At 45.6% G+C, this 22,179-nt stretch overlaps 1 long non-coding RNA gene across 1 annotated transcript; it reads right to left on the bottom strand.

Annotated features, from left to right (window-relative positions):
- Positions 1–11,577: 11,577 nt before the first annotated feature.
- LOC146569274 (uncharacterized) lies at positions 11,578–14,334 on the bottom strand. Its single transcript, XR_014893167.1, has 5 exons — positions 14,262–14,334; positions 13,789–13,846; positions 13,501–13,666; positions 13,177–13,272; positions 11,578–12,728 (listed from the first exon to the last, which is right to left on the bottom strand). It is a non-coding gene; the product is annotated as an uncharacterized LOC146569274 (long non-coding RNA).
- Positions 14,335–22,179: the final 7,845 nt, after the last annotated feature.

The following is a 22,179-nucleotide window of genomic DNA, read 5'->3' on the forward strand; positions in this document are numbered from 1 at the left end:
GGGCGGGGTCAACAGGTGTGCTTGTCACGGTCCTGGGTCTCCTGACCCAGCGTTTTTAGTTCTTTGTGATGTTTGTAATATTGTACTTGTGAGTTATTCGATGGTTTCTAGTTTCGATCCCTTGCCCTTCATGTCTCTCTGTGTCCCCTCTGTTCTGTGTAAGTTATTTATATATATGTGTGTGTGTGTGTGTGTGTGTGTGAATATATATATATATATATATATATATATATATATATATATATATATATATATATATATATATATAATATTCTGTAAATCTGTAACTTCTGTCGGTGCTGTGCTTTTTTGGAAATCGAATTTCCCAGAGGAACCCACCCGAGGGATTAATAAAGTTCTATCTAATCTAATCTAATCTAATCTAATCTAATCTAAGTCTGTGTCTGGATGTTTGAGTTCCCCTCTGTGTCTTTCGGTTCTTAGAGTCCTCTGCCTTATGGTTTATGTCTCTGTGTTTCTTAGTTGCTGTCTCCACTGTGTCAAGTTCGCATCTCTGTGTGATCCTTCCTGTTTTACTTTGAAGGTCCGTGTCTTATGTGAATGTGTCCTGCTTTGCTTGTCTCATCAGTCCTGATTTCTCCCAGCTGTGCCCTCCTTCTGTGTCTCATTCCCCTCGTTACTTCCCAGTGTATTTAAACCCTGTGTTTCTCTGAGTCAGTGTCGCGTCGTCCCTCATGCAGTGTGGATCTCCCTGTGTCTCTCTGTGAGTTCTTAGTTTGTTGTTTCCCAGTTTAGTTTGTATGTCTGTCCTACCAGCAAATAAAGCTGTGATTTTTGAGTTCATCCCCTGAGTCTGTGAGTCTTGCATTTTGGGTCCAACTCCTGCCTGCCGCACAGCGATTCATGACAGTGCTGGGATGAGAAGGTGACTGTGACTCTTTATATGTTCACAGTGACATTCGGAGGGGAGGGGAGCGAACGTGACAGCGGTGCGGGAGTGTCTGTGTCCCAGTAAAACAAAACCACAGTGAAACCAAATCTGTAAATAAAGAAGTGTTGTCATTACGTCTGTGTTCTGTCCATGTGTAACGGGTCCAACATCACACAGTCATTTGATATAATTATTATATAATCATTTTTTGGCCTTATTCAGTTTTATTTATATAGCACCAAATCACATCACATCAACAACAAGTAAGCCTGCAGTGCGAGAGCGACGTGGTCCTACTGGTAAGAGCAGAAGTTATACTTACACAATGAAAACGTAAAACCGACATCATAAAAAATATCAACATTAAATCCCCATTTAATCAAATTGTGCATGTTTTTGCAAAATTCCAAAGCATTTTAATTTTAAACAAAGTACTGTTGCATTTTGCTTGTAGTTTAATTACTTCATCTGCAGTCAGTCTGTTTTGGACTTGAACAAGTGCATGAAGGTAATGTTTGTATTTCCACCTTAATGTCTGAGGTTCAAAGGGAAATAACAGTCACATCAACAGCAAATTCAAGATGTGCTTACCATTCTGCATCTGAGAGCTCTGGGATGTCCCTTTGTCCCACAAACCTCTCAGATTTTTGCTCTCAGATTCCTGCTGCCACTTTGCTCAGGCTGAGCTGAGCCTGACATTTGTGCGATAGCTTGTGTCCCCATCTTCAGCCTCACATTCCTGCAAAGGTACAACAAACTCATTCAGTTTTCTTGTCCTGGTGGAGTTAAATATTTTAGTTACAAGCTCTCAAAGCCTTGGGTTGGTACGATGGAAAAATATTTGAGTTCCTAGTTCATTTTAGTCAGTTTGTCTTGCAAAGTCTGACCATTTCCCCTCAGACCTGTTCAGCCCCTGGTTCTAACACTTTTCAGCACAGCCTATCTGATCGTGCACTTACGTCTGTGAACAAATCACTTCCTATAGTAGTTTTTTTTCACTTGGTGCATTGTTGCCAGGTCCTCAATAATCTCAAAGTCTTTCATTATCCCGTGTACGGAGATGAGTCACCGTCCTGAGTCTGTGGACTCAGTGTTTTTCTGTTTGTATTAGTTATCTTTGTTTTCATGATGTGTTTTGATTCTCTTGGGTTTGATTTCTGTCACTGTATCCCCTAGTTTAGTCCACGTCTGTTCAGTTTCCTGTTTTACTTTGAAAGTCTGTGTACTATGTCAATGTGTTGAGTTTTGCCTCCCCTTGTCTTGTCATGTCTGATGAGTCCCAGCTGTGCTCTCCTCCTGTTTCACATTCCCTAATCACCTCAGTATGTATTTAAGCCCTGTGTTTTTCCCTGCCAGTTGTTGCGTCCTCCACGTTTGTTGTGTGTGTATCCATGGTCGTCTTCCTTCAGCATCTCCTGTCTAGTTAGTTTAAGTTGTTGTTTATGTATCGTCCAAAGGTGACTCTCCAGCAAATAAAGCCGTCGTTTAAGTTAATGTTTTGTCTCCGAGTCCTGCACGTGGGTCCAGCCACTGACAGCCACACAACTCATCGTGACACACACGCTGTAAAAAAGTAAAAAAATATCCAGTTTGTTTTCAACTGAAGCTCCAGGTTTCCCTCATCGTCCCAACCTCAGATACTCAGATGGAAATGGAAACATGACATTAATGTTCATTCAATATATTCAGACTTTTATTGCACTATTGATGACAAATTCCTAAACAGCATTCGATAATTTGTGATGTTAGAAAAGTATTGTTGCATCTATAATACTCCTTCTTTTTCTCTTTTCCTTGTCACATGTGGTCAACGTGAGTCATGAGTACATGAGGTACCCTCACACAGGCACACACTGTAAATAGTGATGTGATGCAAGTCTTTGTAAGAACTGTTGCATCAGATGTGGGGTGGGATCCACTTACTGAGGACACAAAAACTAAACTAAAAATGTATTTTGCAACTCACTAAATAAGACTTTTTTGCTGACAGCAATCACTTTTTCCAGTTTCATGCTCTGTTCAGCCACCATTTATCCAGAGATGCTGAATATGAGTTCCTACACTTATATACAATTATCAAGAATATGTTCAACATGTACAAATCACAGTTTGGCCATAACGAACACCTTGTTCAAACATAAGAGTGTCCACCAGGATGCTCTAGGTCGCAGGTCAGGTGATACGATTTTGTAATCGTATCAGCAGACCTGCGACCATATGTTCTGGACACTCGGGTAAAGAGAGGGGCTGAGCTGTCAACTGATCACCACCTGGTGGTGAGTTGGATCAGGTGGCGGGGGGAGGACGCTGGACAGACCCGGTGCACCTAAACGTGTAGTGAGGGTGTGCTGGGAACGTCTAGCAGAGGCCCCAGTCCGCGAGATCTTCAACACACACCTCCGGCAGAGCTTCAACAGCATTCTGAGGGAGACTGGGGACATTGAGTCCGAATGGACCATGTTCAGGACCTCCATTGCTGAAGCTGCTGCATTGAGCTGCGGCCGCAAGGTGGTTGGTGCCTGCCGTGGTGATAATCCCCGAACCATATGTGTATGGTTCGGGGACAAAATACAACCAGTGTGTGAATGTGTGTGTGAATGGGTGGATGACAGGTTGTGTAAAGCGCTTTGGGGTCCTTAGGGACTAGAAAAGCGCTATACAAATACAGGCCATTTACCATTTACCATTTTATATGGTGGACACCAGAGGTGAGGGCAGCCACCAGCCTGAAGAAGGAGTCCTATTGGGCTTGGTTAGCCTGTGGGACTTCGGAGGCAGCTGACAGGTATCGACAGGCCAAGTGGAATGCGGCTCGGGCAGTGGCTGAAGCAAAAACTCAGGTGTGGGAGGAGTTCGGAGAGGCCATGGAAAAAGACTTTCGGACTGCCTCGAAGAGATTCTGGCAAACCGTCAGACGTCTCAGGAGGGGAAAGCGGTGCTCTACCTGCACTGTGTATAGTGCTGGCGGAGCGCTACTGACTTCGACTGAGAAAATTGTCAGGCGGTGGAAGGAATACTTCGAGGACCTCCTTAATCCCACTGGCACGTCTTCCGAGGAGGAAGCAGAGTCTGCGGATGACCCGCTTATTTCCGGAGGCGAGGTCACTGAGGCAGTTAAACAACTCCTTGGTGGCAGAGTCCCTGGTGTGGATGAGGTCCGCCCCAAGTTCCTGAAGGCTCTGGACGTTGTAGGGCTGTCCTGGTTGACACGCCTCTACAATGTTGCGTGGAGATCAGGGGCAGTACCTGTGGACTGGCAGATCGGGGTGGTGGTCCCCATCTTTAAGAAAGGGGACCGGAGGGTGTGTTCCAACTACAGGGGGATCACACTCCTCAGCCTCCCTGGGAAAGTCTATGCCAGGGTGCTGGAAAGGAGAGTTCGTCCGCTAGTCGAACCTCGGATACAGGAGGAACAATGTGGTTTCGTCCTGGTCGCGGAACACTGGACCAGCTCTTTATCCTCTTGAGGATACTTGAGGGTGCATGGGAGTGAGTTGCTTGTGTCGGGCGATAAATTCATCAACATTAGTCAACAGGTTTCCTAAATCTTTACATGCCTCTGCACATTCAGATTCAGTCCATGGCCTGTAAACACAAATAACACGGCTTCGGTCATCTTCAACACCAAAATGGGGATTCGCAACCTCCACCATGGGAAAGGTATCATGGAAAGGGGAGGCAGGCATAGCAAATGCACTCGCCTTATCCCCTGTAGCTTTGGATCTAGTGTTATAAGGGCTTAAATATTCTGCTGCGGCATCCCCAAACTCCAGCCGTACTCTGTCCTCCTCCTCTCTCTCTCTCTTCTCCTGCTCCCGCTTTTCTTCCTCCTCTCTGACCTCTCTCTCTCTCTCTAATGCTGCTCTACGCTGTTGGTCCTTTAACGTCAGCACCACTGAAGTAGTGGTTTCACAGCTAATGCCTGCAAAGCTGCTCTCTTCGCATTCACTGCCTCCTGTCTTTTCTGCGCCTGCTCTAACCACAATTTAGCGGACGCCAGTTGTAACTCTTTCTCCTGTTTCAATTTTCCTTTCGCACAAGCTGCCTTTACTGTCAACTGGTCTACTAACACTTGACATTGTCCTACAACCAATTTACCTTCAAAATCATATTTCTTGCGCCAACGTCCTAAATACTTTGCGCTACCGGGAGCGAATTTCATCATAAACTTCTCATCACCCTCTGACACACTCTTGGTTGCTTGGGAACCCATAATAACAACACACCACGCGTTCTGCTCCACACACACTCACACAACAACAACAACAACAACGATGACAACAATGACAACGACAACAACGACAACAACACAAAATAGGCCTATCGTCCAGCACAGTCTGGACTCCACGGAACTTCTCAACGCCTCACAAAGTGGCGGAGAACTCACCTCTCGCTCCACAAAGCAGCGAGGAACCTCTCGCTCCACAAAGCAGCGAGGAACCCAGTTATCCACAAAGTAGCGAACTTCTCAACGCCTCACAAAGTGGCGGAGACTGCACAACCACACGGTTATAGAGTCGGGCTCTTTAAACTTACTTGGTGTTGCTCATTGCGTGTAGCGTCAGTCCCGAATCCCGTCAATCGTCATCCATCGAGGAGAAAAAACAGACGGCTAATCCACCGGCCCGATGACGAATTCTCACGCCTCGGGACTTTGCTGCAGGACCTCTATAAGTCCTGGCTGACGTCAGTCTGTCGGCGTGTCTCTTTTCCCCTCGGTGAATGTCGACTCCAGGGATCCGGCTCGAAGGACCAATTAATGATAGGTTTGTAGCATAAACCTATTCGCTGGAACGTTAAGGACAATCTGCTACGCAGCAAAAAGCAAGACACAAGGCACCAAAGTTCTCTGGTTTACTCATGCATGAGGGAGACCTGGCTGGAGCCAAGCGTCGTTCCACCACTTGACCTCTGTCAGACTCAGCCAGGTTCCCCACAGCACTCCTTTTATTGTGGTTACATGAATATGCATAGGGTCATTAACATATAGCATCTTACATAGGTATACATGTAAACAAAGAATACTGTGTGTGTGTGTGTGTGTGTGTGTGTGTGTGTGTGTGTGTGTGGGGTCAGAGTGTGACCCCATAAATGACTTCCTTAACCTGCTGGTCTGGAAAATCCAACAGTTCATCTAAACAAAAAGCACTTAGACTAGAACAGACGTAGCTACGTTAATCCTACCATAAAACAATGAAGACATTCTAGTGTGGAATACACACCAAGCCTTTGCAGCCTGTTAAAGATCACACAACCTATCACTACACAATTGATTATACACCTCTAAGAATATATGGTTAAATATTTCCTAATACAAATGACAATAATAAAATCTAAACCCAACAAGAGGTGTTGCGGGAGTATGGGGTGTCTGGCCCATTGCTACGGGCCATTCGATCCCTGTACAACCGTTGCAAGAGCTTGGTTCGCATTTCCGGCAATAAGTCGGACTCGTTCATCATGCATCCCACGGACTCGTGATGGGCTCCGCCAGGGCTGCCCTTTGTCACCGATTCTGTTCATAATTTTCATGGGCAGGATTTCTAGGCGCAGCCAAGTGGTGGAGGGCTTTCACTTCGGTGGCCTCAGAATCTCATCTCTGCTTTTCGCGGATGATGTCTTTCTGTTGGCTTCATCGGGTGAGGGCCTCCAGCTCGCACTGGAACGGTTCGCAGCCGAGTGTGAAGCAGCGGGAATGAGGATCAGCACCTCCAAATCTGAGGCCATGGTTCTCAGCCGGAAAAGGGTGGAGTGCTCACTCCGGGTCGGGGACGAGTTCCCGCCCCAAGTGGAGGAGTTCAAGTATCTCGGTGTCATGTTCAGTGATGGAAGAAGGGAGCCGGAGATCGACAGACGGATTGGGGCTGCGGCTGCAGTGATGCGGATGCTGCACCGGTCCGTCGTGGTGAAGAGGGAGCTGAGTGTAAAAGCGAAGCTCTCAATTTACCGGTCGATCTACGTCCCTACCCTTACCTATGGCCACGAGCTGTGGGTAGTGACTGAAAGAACGAGATCGCGGATACAAGCGGCAGAAATGAGCTTCCTCCGAAGGGTGGCTGGCCTCTCCCTTAGAAATAGGGTGAGAAGTTCGGCCATCCGGGAGGGGCTCAGAGTAGAGCAGCTGCTGCTCCACATCGAAAGGAGCCAGCTGAGGTGGTTCGGGCATCTGACAAGGATGCCCCCTGGGCGCCTCCTGGGTGAGGTGTTCCAGGCATGTCCCACCGGGAGGAGGCCCCGGGGCAGACCCAGGACACGCTGGAGAGATTATATCTCTCGGCTGGCCTGGGAACGCCTTGGTGTTCCCCCCGATAAGCTGGAGGAGGTGGCTGGGGAGAGGGAGGTCTGGGCCTCTTTGCTTAGGCTGCGGCCCCCGCGACCCGGCCTCGGATAAAGTGGATGAAGATGGATGGATGGATGGATGGATGGATGGATGGATGTTCAACATGTATCAGCTGCTGCTGAGGAGGAGGATTTTTAAAACTGTAAAAACCTTTTAGCTTTACCTTCATCAAGTCTATCAGAATGAAGCTGGCGACATAATTCAGTCTTTTTAACCAACCTAGAAAGGAAAAGTTGCTTCTGACTGTTTCAAAACAAGAATTCATGCTGGTTTAAAATCACAATGATTTGCGGAGTAAATGTTACCGCTGTGCAACACAGCAACACAAAGATGGATCGCCTCGTAGGTTTATTGTAATTATCAGAAATGATAGACTGTGTCCCCACCAAAATAAGCAAAGAGCTCCCAGTTATTTCTATTAAAAAGAGCATAAATGTTTATACAACTCCTACATAATCTTTTCTAAGAAAGAGCACAGAGGCTGGGGCCCGATGCAGCCTGTGAGAAGCAGAGTGTGGGCAGAGGGCTAACCGGAGGTGTCAGGACATCATCTGCAGTGCTCAGTCTGCAACGTTAAAAACAACACAGTTAAAGATGGAAAGAGAGAGAAAAGATAAATGGATCGATAAAAAAGAGGAATACTGGGGTGTAATGCAGGTCCTAATACTACCATGACTACATCATATGTGATGAGCACAAAACTGAGGTGAGATGAGGGAAGCGTTAGTCTTCATCAATCAAAACGGAGAGCGAATCAGGAGAAGGTCAGCCCCTAGTTTAAAAACCTGCTGAAGTAACCGTAGACATCAGCGACGTTTTTCAGTCGCTAGCTTGGATCTCTGACCTCACTGAAAGGTCAGTGAAAGGATATAAGTCACAACAGCAACAACAATCACAAATAAACAAATAAAAAGAATAATTTCTCCCAGGGATCAATAAAGTATTCTGATTCTGATTAAATATGAAATGCAAAATGTGACTAATCTCATTTTCCTTCTTTAGATGCTTCAAACAGGAAATGGGTGCAAAAATCTGAAATGATCTGAAATTTTCTCCAAGGTCAAAAATATATATTCAAGCTCAAATGTTTACACCCCCAAAATATCTCTTTGTTACTACTGTAGTAATCAGGGGAGACTCAGTGGAAGTCTTACTAAACGTTTGTACTTGTGTCACTGCATCATTTCATGTCTGGCACTGATCACCACCTGCACTCATGTATATATCTTTCAACGTAGCACTCTTAATTCTTATTCTCATGTATATATGCTTGGCACTGATCACCACCTGCACTCATGTATATATCTTTCTACGTAGCACTCATAATTCTTATTCTCATGTATATATCTCATGTATATCTCATGCACATATCTTTCTTTCTACATAGCACTTTAATTCTTATTGTCTGCACTGAAGCACCGCAGCAATTTCCTAATGTTGTAAACCTCAACATCTGGCAATAAACCCATTCTGATTCTGATTCTGATTCTGATTGAACCTGGAAAAAATCATTACACAAAAAGGCTCCTGATCGTCGGAGGCCCTGTGATATGGTTTAACTGAGGTAAAATTAAAGACACAATCAGCATAAAGCTAATCCACTGCAATATATCTAATGAATGTGCCTGTGTGTGTTTTATAATGTTCCTACAAAAATAAATGCTCTTAAAAATAATCTTCGTAGCTCATGTGATAACTAATGTAAGGATTATCATTGTACTTTGGGGGTTTTACACAGTGTTTGTACATTTTAATTCCACATTTACATGATTAAAATGACATCACTGAGATCTGCTCTCGGCTGCAGGGAAAGTGTCACAAAGATGCAAAACAGGAAAATGTATCTTTTTTTTTAATACTTCCGACACTTTATTCACTTTTAGTCACTTACAGTTATTTATTCACTTATTCAGTCACTTAAAACTGTGTATATACTGTATATTTTAAGTATTTCTATCTCATTCTTATTGCCTGTTTATGCCCTGTCCTTATTTCTAACGTCATGCTGCTCTGTTGTATCTTAATTGCCCTTTGGGGATAAATAAAGTCTCTCTGATTCTGATTCACTTGGGAAAGATATATTTTAAAATACGTGTAAAGACAGATCAACCATCAGTTACCTAACTGAGGTTCCTTGAAGTTGTTTGTTGTGGCTGCATGAAACTGGCTGCAAAGAAGGTACTGCACAAAAGCCTTCTAGTGGTCGTTTTCATCTTTGTCTGCAAGTTCAACTTTAAAAGTGTGATGGAACCAGGAAATAGAGAAGCTTCACCCTCAAAAGAAAGGTTGTGCTTCTGTGCCTTAGCCAACATGTCTCAAAATGTGCAGCCTTTACTTTGAAGGCAGTTCTGGTTTGTGGCAGTTCGCTGCAGCTCCAAGAGTGGCTGGCCACTTCTAGACAAATTTGTCACTTGCGTTCAAGCATCTTTCTGCTAGCTGCTTCGGTTACTGACTGTGTGACTGGGTCACCTAATCCTACACCATTATGTAGTTAGTGGTCACATGCATTAATGTAATGACATTGCATTTTTCAGTTACACAATAATGTCGCACGTGCTAAATGCTGTAATTGCATCACAGTTACAGTTATAGCACTGCTAATGCTAAGCCTCTTCAGTTATCTGCACTCAGTGGATAGAAAGAAAAAAAATCCAAATGACGCTTTCTTCGTCCTGCAGCTTGTGTTACAATCTGCTGCATCCTGTATGTGTGCTGGGAAGAGGAAATGTTACAGCGATCTGAAGCTTTTGAGGAATGGAGACATAGGCATTCCTTTTATTTTGATTGCAAAAAAGGAAAACGTTGCAACTCAGACATGCAAACTGCATCCAGGACAGAAACAACTGCATTATACTGCTAACACAGCTTTGGCTCTCGTTCTGCATCTGAACAGCCAGCACGGCAATACAAAGCTAGCCAACACATAAACACATAAACGTCTGTGAAAAAGACGGAGCAGCACGGCAGTGCAGCGTGTGATCTGGACACAAGCGATGGAGGCACAACTTGTAGAGCTTTGGAAAGCTCATCCGAGCCTTTTCGATGTGGCCTCACAAAATTATCACGACCACAACAACAAAATAGTTGGATCTACACTGCTGCTCATTCACAGCTGCCTGATCAATGTTTTTCATTAGCAATTTAGCAAAGTTGATGGTGGTGGTGTGTCTGTGTGAGTGAAAGACAGAGAGGGAGATTTTCTGTTATAACCTTCATTTTATGGACGCACAGTGTGAGCACTCAGGTCGCATCAGAGCATCGGGCCGTATAGTGTGAGACCTGCATCGTGACCTATGAACTTCTAACCCCTGTGAGTCAATCGTGCAGTTTGAGCAGGAGCTGAATAACGTGACTGAAAAAATCGCACAGTGTCTGCCCAGCATAACCAGACCTTGATCTTGAACTGGTAACAAAAGCAGTGATGAGCAGTCAGGTTCGTGTTGAAGCCTCAATTTCTGCTGGTACAGGTTTCTACAGTAGAATCACAGAGTTGACTGTTATAGTTATGTTGTAGTTTTTGCTTTGTGTTTACACATAACAACTAAAAAACAGAGCATATGTGTGTTCTCATTAGGATAAGGATGTGTTAGTGTGTGCAACTGTAGCTTCAGATTTATATGCTACTGTTTCACGTCATTATATTGAATAACATAAAAATAATGTAACAAGTATTGTAACCAATTCCTTTCTCAGGCAAGTAACTTCTGGCAGTTCATTACTATAAGAAACACGCTGCATTCATTTGAAGTACTTTTAAGGAAAGGTTTGGGCATTTTGGAATCTGTTCCTTTAACCTCTGATGACAGGTTTTGTTGTCTCCTCCCTCCAGGGCAGAGCCGGTCCCTGCTCTGGTCCAGAAAGACCTGCACGTCATCAAGCTGCAATCAAGCACAGTTACATAATGAGCAGCCAGATTGTCTGCCATTCACAAATCATAATGTGGCCTCCAAATGTTGGAGCCATCACCTACCTGCCTGCCCTCCTGGATGCCTTTCTCCTCTGGATTTGGAAAACAGGATTGGTTGGATTTTCTCAAAGTTTACTCCGTCTCGGCTCATGACCGAACAATCATGCTTTCCAAGCGTTCATATTACAAACAGTATTAATGGACCTATGTCTGTGAAGGTTCTCAGTCATCCAGGTCATCGTAGTCAGAGGAGCTTGCAAAGAAAAGCGTCTGGACTTCTTTAAGTTACACTGTAAACCCGAATAAGTTACCAGAACTCAAAAAAATTGAGGCAATCGATTGCCTCAATTTTTTTGAGTTGATCAACTCAAAAGTCAAAATTTTCCAGAACATAAAAGTTTGGATTACATGGTACTTGTATCCTTTGAGAACGGTCAACTCAAATATTTGCAGTTAATATGACTTAAAGTTTCAAGTTTACAAATTCAAAGAAATAAGTTCACAGAACTTATAAAAAATAAGTACACAACCACAACATTTTTATGTTAACAAAACTCAAATGTTTATTAGTTTGTGTTGTCATTATTTTAAGTACACGTTAGTCAAATATGTTGACTACTTGATACTTAAAAACATGTGACCCAAAACTTTAAATTTTTGAGGCAATTGATTGCCTCAATTACACTGAGTATCGGTAACTTAATATGCAAAAGTCATAAGTATCTGCCATTGAACAGTATCTTGCCTGCTCCCTTTTAGCACTATGTTGAAATTAAATATATTAAAAAAAAAAAAAATTAAATAAATTAAAAATAATTAACAAAAACATTTATAAATTAAAATAAGTAGACCAAAATTTGTTTAGTCAGGAAAACTGTCAGAGTAATGAAAAATAATGCCAAATAATAATTAATAATATCAAAATGTGCTTTTGGCTCTCTGGCTAATATCTGAATAAGGCAACAGGGCAGCAATTTGAGTGAATTACAATGCTATTTGTTTTACATTAACCAGTATCAAACAGTGAAATTTAGGTCATCTTGCGCAGCCCACAATGTTTTGGAAATAGTATTACGAAAAACATTAAAACATACAAAACATTAGTGTTGCTTTGCATTATGTTAATGAGAACAAAGGCACGTTGTATAGTTTGGACCTATTGGCTGAACACCTGTAGAGTAATGCAATAATGTTTTGAGGCATTATTTAGATAAAACGAGAGAACTTTGAACTAGCCTTTTATAATGCTTCACCCTGCATTCTTCTTTCAGATGAGTTCCTACATAACCAAGTCATTCTTGAGGGCCTGTAACCTGGGTGACAGTTTACCACTTTCTAGACCAAGTAAACTCTTTTGAGTAAATTCTAAAGTGTTGGTCAGGGCTTTGGGGTAGCTGAGGTGCATAGATCAGTCCAAACATTACCAGGAAAGCTTCACCAAATCTGGGGAGACTGAACACGGCATCCCTTTCAATGACGACAGAGATTTTCACAGGTTGGTAGTGAACTGGACTTGTCGTGTCATGGTCACTGATGACAGTGAAGAGGGCCACTTCAACACCATCAAGCTCCAACTCATCAGATTCGTCCTGAATTAATGAAAAAGAGATACTAATCACAATCTAACCCAAGAAATACAACAGACGACATATAATTTCTTATTTTACCAACTCCCATTGAGATCCAATACCTCTTTTACAAGGGAGACCTGAGTCTCACTGTAAGAGGTGAAAAACAGAAGATCCATGTTCTGCACACATAAATCAGCTAATTCACCAGAGAATCAAGTGGTGTGAGATAGACTGAAACTAAGCTAAAGGAAATACACAGGAAAATGTTTTACTAAACATCTTATCACTTTCAACAAAACACCAATTCAGTTCATTCGTAGTGAGGAGACAGAAAAGACCATACATGGAAACCGTATGGGTAGACTAAACAAAGGTAAGTCCAAACAGTGCATCAAAATACATGTTTGTACTTTGATGCACTGTTTATATACACAGTAGTATCTGTTAGATACTTAAGGACACTCACAGTGCAGGTTCTGAAAAATCCAGAGACATCCTCACGCAGATAGACAGGAAAGGCGTGGAGAACGGTAGTGCGCTTGGTGTGGATATCATGGATTTCCTATTTTCAGATAAAAACAGAATTGTATATACTGGTGAGTTTACTGAACAACAACAGTCAAATCAGAACATATGTCCACAAATAACCTGTTCACATCTTTAATACAGTCAGACAAATAGCAAACACAAAGTGGAGTAATAGCAAAATTCAAAAAGCTCATTTAAATCATTGAACCTGTCCAATGTTCCACTGGTTCAACCTATGAAATGTGTAACAATCTATTATTACCTGTTCATTGTGAATTCTTAGAATTTCAGCCAGGGCATCTGCTGTCTTCCCAGTTTTTGATGCCCTGGCTGAATAAGGTCATCAGTCGAGGAAGATGGCGGTCAAGTTCAGCGTAGAATGTATTGGGCAGGTTCTGATTTGTAATCCGCTGAAACTCTGCATACAACTACAGCAGAAGGACAATACAGTTCAATTTGAAGAATCTCGCACATCTTTATAAAGCAGCAAAAAGCTGCCACATGAGTAAGAATTACAATTTTCATTTTAAAGAGAGCTGATCCATATTACCTCAGACTCCATTTTTAGAGCAGGCCAGAGGTCCAAGAGCTCCTTCACAACCCTAACCCTGCACATATAGGTTAAAATATAGCATTTCTAACAAGAAAACGGCTTGAAAGCACTCTCACTGCAGACAGGCATCTCCGCTGTGTAACTGCAGGGACAACGGGCTTGTTTGGACCCAACTATTCTGAGTCATGAGAGGGGGTTTAAAAATTTAGAGAGATTAAAACACTTTGTTTCATACTAGGCGACCGGGCGCCACCTCTAGAACAAGTAGTATCTAACTTTTTAAACAGCCTGCGACCCTCATTACAACAACTTAATGCTAGCTCTGCAAGCACAAAGTTTCCTTCGGGGAGAGCAGCAAAGCACATAAAAAACACGGACCGACATTTCTGCTATTCTTTTCGAAACGCACCCAAAATACAACTAAATATTCGTATTTTAACAATAAACTAATATCAACATTGAAAACTTACTGTAAGTCCAGTGATGCTAGTTGCTGCCGTTAGGTCCAACTTTCTCCAGTCGTCCGTGTTGCCTCTTTGGTGCTGTTCCCGCCCATATACCTTTACTTCTTCTGTGTTTCGTATTAATGCTCATTAGCGCCGCCTTCCGCTTCGGAGGGTGAATCAGAGATTAACTCGGAATAAAAACTGATTCCTGCAGCTGCTCAACACTTACGGAAAAAATTAAAAATATATATGTAGGATACATTGATAAAACAATGAATATTAAAATAAATACATTTTGTCTTCCACTAATGCATTTAAGACAATTTGATTTTACTTATTTGGTGAAACACTTTGAGATTTTATTGTATTTTAGCATGTGCTACATAAATTAAGTTTATTATTAAATCCTACCTACTTGAAACAACAAAAATAACAGGACTTTACCATTCTTATATGTCCTAACTTAACTGTGTTACGTTGTGCTTAAGTTATGATTTTAAGTGATGCTTACTTAATATAGAAATAGTTCAATTCAATCAAATATTATTAGTTTCATTTACTCAAAAAGAAGAACATGTTACACGAACTTGACATATTTAAGTTAACAGAACTTTTTAAAGACTTTGAGTATACACTACTTAATCTATTTAATTACTTTGAACATTCGGGTTTACAGTGTACTTGAAAACGTTTCACCTCTCATCCGAGAAGCTTCCCAGTTTCACACCTTGGCTCAGGCGATTAGAGGATCATCAGGGGTCCTTTTGTCCCTCTGTGGGGGGAAACTCCCACTAGGTTTATATCTGGGACTCTCCACCATTTGACCTTAGAACTGAAGAAGCTTCTCGGATGAGAGGTGAAACGTCAATACAAGAGCTGTTGCTTGTCTGGTAAGAACATCGTGGCAGGAGTCATCCTTCAGAAAAGAGAAATAAATATAGGAGTGTAATAAACTGGTAAAATGTTTTATCAAAAGAAGTTGTTATTGTTCAGTAGTGATAGACTCACCATAGATTGGGATGATGCTACTCCATCTGCGAACCCGCTTGGACAAGCTGCTGAAATGTTATAGCTGTCAGTGAGATGCACTGAAAACTCTTATGATAGGTTTGTAGCTTGAACCCATCCGCTGGAACGTTGAAGACAATATAATTACACAGCAAAGCAAGACACAAGTAGGCAAAGTTCTCCATGTTACTCATGCATGAGTAACCTCAGCCAGGTTCCCCACAGCACTCCTTTTATTGTGGTTACATGAATATAGGGTCATTAACATATAGCATCTTACATAGGTATACATGTAAACAAAGAATACTGTGTGTGTGTGTGTGTGTGTGTGTGTGTGTGTGTGTGTGTGTGTGTGTGTGTGTGTGTGTGTGTGTGGGGTCAGAGTGTGACCCCATAAACGACTTCCTTAACCTGCTGGTCTGGAAAATCCAACAGTTCATCTAAACAAAAAGCACTTAGACTAGAACAGACGTAGCTACGTTAATCCTACCATAAAACAATAAAACAAGGTACGACCTCTCCATGCTCCTAGGATGTAGGTGTGCATTCCAGTGTGGAATACACACCAAGCCTCTGTAGCCTGCTAAAGATCACAGTCCTATCACTACACAATTGATTATACACCTCTAAGCATATATGGTTAAATATTTCATATTATATTTTAAGCATAAGTGACAATCAACAATACAAAACCTAACATCTTGTAAAAAGGAAAACTGACTGTTTGCGCCTTGGCTACTAAAACATTAAGTGTAAAACTAGAATGACTGTATATCTCGTGATATTTTCGAAGTTAATACGAACCATCACTGGTTCAGTGCCCTCATCTTGTTTGACATCAATAACTCCATTTCACCAAAAGCCTGTATGCATCCTCAAAGCGCAGCTATAAGAAGACATTTTACATGAAAAATGCAGCAGAGCTTCAACCCTGATGCCCCAGTTATCGTCATCATCATCACTGCCGCCGCTACCGCTAACCCTCCCTTGTGTTTTTTTTACTCTCATGAACATTCATAGCTTTCATCTTTCGGCTGTGCTCCCTGAAGTCCATCTGCATAGCTATCGGGCATAAAATGAAAAAGGGGAAAGCAGAACAAATGATGGTGGAGGTGCCACAGAGGCCACTTCCCTAAAACAAGTGAAAACTGAACAACAGAAACAGCTGCCAGAACCCTTCAAGAGCCACTTTCAGCTGCTGGTTGTCACGGTCTGCGGAGGCAGACCGTGCGGAAAGGTGTGTGGTGGACCCAGGTGCGAACACAAACGAGGATGCAGGAGTGGATTCCAACAAAACGAGCCTTTTATTATGGCTGATGAAAAGAACAAAAACAGAATGAGGGCAGCATACGTGTAGTACTCAACAGAAAACCTAAACTGGACAAAACTAAGGAAAGACTATGGCTGGAGGTACAGAACACAGGAGGTGGTAACACAGACGACGCGAGACAGACTGTATGAAACACAGAGACTAAATACACATGAGGGATGATCAGGGGAAGTGGCCACACATGGGAACACAGCTGACACACATGAACTTAACGACAGGACAGAAGGAGTGAAACTGAATACACTGACCGTGAATACAGACTTTCAAAGTAAAACAGGAAACATGGAGATTAGACAAGACACATGAACCGGGGAGACGTAGTACAGGGGAGATGACATAACCGACAGCATGGACTTGACAATATAAGACACGCAGACATAAACACACGAAGGGCAAGGGAGACTTAATACACGGGTAATATGTACAAATGGCTGGACTGCCTTAGTGACCCTAAACAAAGAATAAACATCAAAATAGGCTAAAACACAAAACACTGGGTCGCACGACCCAGGACCATGACAATACCCCCCCTCAAGGGCTGGCTCCCGACAGCCCAAAACCGAGAAACCAAACAAAAACAGAAAAACCCCACCCAGGGCGGGAGGCGGGGGACCAGGACGGAGGGACCAGAACAGGAAACAAAACGAACAACAGAACACACAGGAGCACAAGACCAAAGTCCAAACAAAGTTCAGGGGGCCGACCCAGAGCCCACAGGCACAAGAGTACACGGGTCACATGGTCGGGGGGCCGACCAGGCGGGCGGCACAGGTGACAGAGCCGGTCCGGAGGCCGGCCGCGCAGAAGGCAGCGGCGGCGACGAAGGCGACGGAGCAGTTCAGGAGGCCGGCCACGCAGAAGGCAGCGGCAGCGGCGAAGGAAACGACGGAGCAGTTCAGGGGGCCGGCCGCGCGGAAGGCAGCGGTGACGGAGCAGTGTCAGGCGCACTGGCCGAGGCCCGGTGGACACAGGACCAGACGAGGCTGAAGACTCCGATGAGGCCGGACCAGACGAGGCTGACGACTCCGATGAGGCCGGACCAGATGAAGTCGTCTGAGGCTGCAGCAGACGACGACTCTGAGGCTGCAGCAGACGACGACTCTGAGGCTGCAGCAGACGACGCAGAAGGTGGCTGGATGGGCGGCTCGGGCCCCCCAGCCGACGTGGCATGGTGCTGGACGGGCTCCTCGGCCCCCCCAGCAGACGTGGCATGGTGCTGGACGGGCTCCTCGGGCCCTCCAGCAGACATGGCAGGTTGCTGGACGGGCCCCTCGGGCCCTCCAGCTGAGACATGAGGCTGAACAGGCCCCTCGGACCCTCCAGCGGAGACATGAGGCTGAACGGGCCCCTCGGACCCTCCAGCGGAGACATGAGGCTGAACGGGCCCCTCGGACCCTCCAGCTGACGAGACATGAGGCCGGAGGGGTTCCTCGGGCCCTCCAGCTGGCATGACGTGAAGTGGTGTGGATGCTGCAGGATGCCGGATAGGCACACCCGGGCATCCAGCAGCAGGCGCAGGATGAACAGTTAAGGAGGCCCCTGGCTGGACCGGGAGCAGAGCTGCCACCTGGACAGGGAGCAGAGCAGGAGGCTGTCGTGGTGGCGATGACTCTCTTGAGCCTCCAATGGAAACATGAGCCGGTGCAGGCGCCTGCAGAGCGCCAACCGCTCCCACCTGAGCGCCGAGGCTGGGTGCGGAGCTCAGCTGTGTACTGACTGGCATAACTTTGGGAACCCACCTGGGTGTAGGAACAAACCGGACGGCAGCCATTCCCGCCTGGGGTGTAAACGCAGGATATGGCTGACCTCCGGCTGCCCTGACCCTGGTGGTGGGAGCTAGCTCAGGTGCTGGCTGGGTGTCCACTGCCTCTACCTGGAGATCAGACGCAGGTAAGAGGTCAGGTAACGCCACAGCCACCCTGGGAGTGAGTACGAAGCTCCGGACACTGTCCTTGGCAGATGTAAGCAGAGGAGCAACGACAGACAAGGACCTTGATGTCTCTAAGTCCTTAACACAGTCCGAATTGTCCTTAGTTGCCCTTCTTGGGGAGCTAAACACTCCTTCTGTCTTGGAGCACGATTCAAACAATATTTCAGACCAGAAGCAAGGTGGCTCAGTGACACAAGTGACAGTTATGTTGTCCCAGGAAGCATGACTCTTAAGGCCAAGACTCGATGCATGAACCCACATAACACAACCAGGACTAGGTGCAGATGATTTGAACACAATAATTTGGCAGTCACATGGGAGACAACTACACTTACTGGAGTCTAAGAGCCCTGTTGGCGAGACTGAGTTAAGGAGGGGTTCAGCCCCACACACTAGGCGGCTGTAGAAAGCTAGTGAGTGGGATGCACATGGACTTGGCGTGGCATAGAAAACATAGTGGACTGGCTCTGAGCAATCCGGCTGAATTGTCCTTAGATCGGCCAGTTCATTAACTGCAGTCAAAAGGCCCTGGCCCAGGGGTGCGGTTAAAGGGCTAGCTGGTTTGTGATGATTAGCGTGGCGCCCCCCCCCCGACAGTCTTGGAAACACAAAATACAGCCTTGTCATTAGATAAGGGGAAAGCACAACATAAACAGACCTTCACTTTAGTATTAACAGAAATCACAATGCCATTCACAGACATAGGAAAACCCGGCAGGCCCTTAATACTCGTCCAGCCCCGGCGGACTGGTGCAGAAGAGCGGTTGCTGATGTCGGACCCCAAAGCACTCACTCTGGTCAAATCATCAGCAGAGTGAGGAACCTGGGGCCCGATTAGCGCCGGAACATAACATACAATTTCCCGATCAACACCAGACGTTCCTTCTTGCGCTGGGCTAGTTACATAAGCAGAACATTCATTATTCGGCTTGGGAACAGGGAAAAAAGACCCCAAAAGGTGGGTGCTAGTCAAAGGGAATACAGTCTTATTACTAGTCAGATCAGACGTTTTCTCACGTGATTTATAGTCAATGGATAGCAGGGGCTGAGACACAGTCTTCGAAAAGGCTCCAGATGCCGTAACAGTCTTAAAAGAAGCCTCCTTAGCGAAAGACGCATGTCCTGGGTGTGCAGCGTCTTCTCTATCCTCTATCTCCCTAACCTCCCCCTCAGCCTGCACACTCATAATAACAGGGTTTAACAGAACATCGCACGGGTTGATCCCCAAAACCGAAGTGCCTATGGCCGGTTTGGCAGTGTCAGGTTCACAGTACTGTGAGGGCAGTGTGGCGTCCCCAAAAACAGCATGCCCAACACCAGAAAACTTAGCTTTATTGTCAATACAAAACGTAGGCACGAGAGTAACACCTTCAATATCAGTAGCCAGAGGCACGGGAAAGACAGCTTCTTCACTGGCCTCCGAGAAAACAGACTGTGATACGGTGCCTGGGGGGGTGACAGAGTTAACAGTACCGGTACACGGGGTCTTCATCTCTGAGACATTTATTGTCCCTCCGAGCCCCTCGCTCTCAGTACATCCAGAGCGATTAGGTGGACACAAAACATCGTCACTAACCTCCGAGCGTCGGGCGATGCGGTGGCGACGCGAACGCCGTTTCTTCTTGGCCGTGGGTCCCGTTGACGTGGAAAGTGGAGCCTCTTGCGGCGTCGCAGAGGCTGAGGCGGCGAGTGTTGGCGGGGCGGCAGGCGGGAGCTCCAGGCAACTCCGGGGGCCCCCAAGGGCTAGGCGTGTCCCGCGGAAGATCTCACCGTAGTGAGGAGCGAGCCATGGCTCCTCCCGTAGCTCCTCCTGCAGTTGCGCGCATGCGGCGCGCTGCCGCCCCTCGAGGTCGGAATCCATGCCCCCCACAGCTTCCTCGTGTAGCTCAGTGGAGGGCGACACATGCCGTAGCGATGAGCGACGGCGACGTGAACGTCGCTTCCGTCTTGAAGTGGACGCGGACGGAACTTGGATTTCTGTGGCGAGCGGCTCCTCGTCTTCCGACCACATCCGCGCCAGATAAGAAGCGGGAGAAGTGTAGTCCGATCGAGGCGGCGAGGACGGGCGGCCGGTCCGAGGCGGGGCGGCTGGCAGAAGCTCCTCCTCGGAGATAAGCCAGGGCTTCCAGCGTAGCTCGTCCTCCCGATACGCCCGCAACACCTGCTGCCGCTCCTCCTCACCGAAGTCAATAGCCTCGGGCATCTCCGTGCAGACAGGCGGTGGCGAAGATGCGGAAGCCGATGAAGTGTGTGTGTCGGTGGTGAGCCTCATCGTTCCGACTCTGACCGCCACTGGTTCATGAGGTAGCGGGGTAACACCGCAACAGCATGGCTCTGGTGACGACTCACGCTCGCTGGGCCGCTGCTGCTGCGGGCGGAGTCGGAGAGTGGAGACGAGAAAGTCGCTGACGAGGGGGTGCAGCGTCTCCCATAACCAGGGGAACACGGACACGCACACCCCTACTTGGCGGGCTAACTCTTCCCGTTCCCCCTCTCTGGGGCAGTGCAGCCATCGGTCGCATAGCGACTCCACTGTCCGGACGATCTCCATGTCATGTGTCGCTGGGTCCGGCATGCTCGCGTCGTACTGTCACGGTCTGCGGATGCAGACCGTGCGGAAAGGTGTGTGGTGGACCCAGGTGCGAACACAAACGAGGATGCAGGAGTGGATTCCAACAAAACGAGCCTTTTATTATGGCTGATGAAAAGAACAAAAACAGAATGAGGGCAGCATACGTGTAGTACTCAACAGAAAACCTAAACTGGACAAAACTAAGGAAAGACTATGGCTGGAGGTACAGAACACAGGAGGTGGTAACACAGACGACGCGAGACAGACTGTATGAAACACAGAGACTAAATACACATGAGGGATGATCAGGGGAAGTGGCCACACATGGGAACACAGCTGACACACATGAACTTAACGACAGGACAGAAGGAGTGAAACTGAATACACTGACCGTGAATACAGACTTTCAAAGTAAAACAGGAAACATGGAGATTAGACAAGACACATGAACCGGGGAGACGTAGTACAGGGGAGATGACATAACCGACAGCATGGACTTGACAATATAAGACACGCAGACATAAACACACGAAGGGCAAGGGAGACTTAATACACGGGTAATATGTACAAATGGCTGGACTGCCTTAGTGACCCTAAACAAAGAATAAACATCAAAATAGGCTAAAACACAAAACACTGGGTCGCACGACCCAGGACCATGACACTGGTATTTTAGAAGAAGCGCCATAAACAGATACGATTTCATACCTATTAGATATACACTTCATCGCCATCTATTTCTCAGTGTTTTTGCTCCTGCTTGTGATGTGTGACATCTTAAACAGTACAAAACTGGCCCAACAGGCACATTTTTCGCTACTCCTTGCTGCGTATATCCTTTCATACGCCACATTTGCTTTTACACATTGCTAAAGATGCAGAGCTTTCTGATGAAGAGACTTTCAGTAGCTCTTTGCTTTCCGTTCAGTCATCCTGGCTCTTTTAGATGATTAAATATTCAGGGCTGTTTGTCCTCTTTTCCCTTTTTTCTACCAGTGCAAAGCCTTGTCCCTGCTCTGTGTTGTGAGTCTGTGGCGCCTGCAGTTGAAGTGCTTCAGCTCTGCTGCTGCTGGTTATAAATAAAAGACATCGAGTTCTGTTG

The sequence above is a fragment of the Mchenga conophoros genome, linkage group LG7 (assembly GCF_057382185.1).
Source record: "Mchenga conophoros isolate Kocher_MC1m ecotype Shallow Benthic linkage group LG7, M_conophoros_male_GT1.1, whole genome shotgun sequence".
In the NCBI taxonomy this organism is placed as follows: Eukaryota; Metazoa; Chordata; class Actinopteri; order Cichliformes; family Cichlidae; genus Mchenga; species Mchenga conophoros.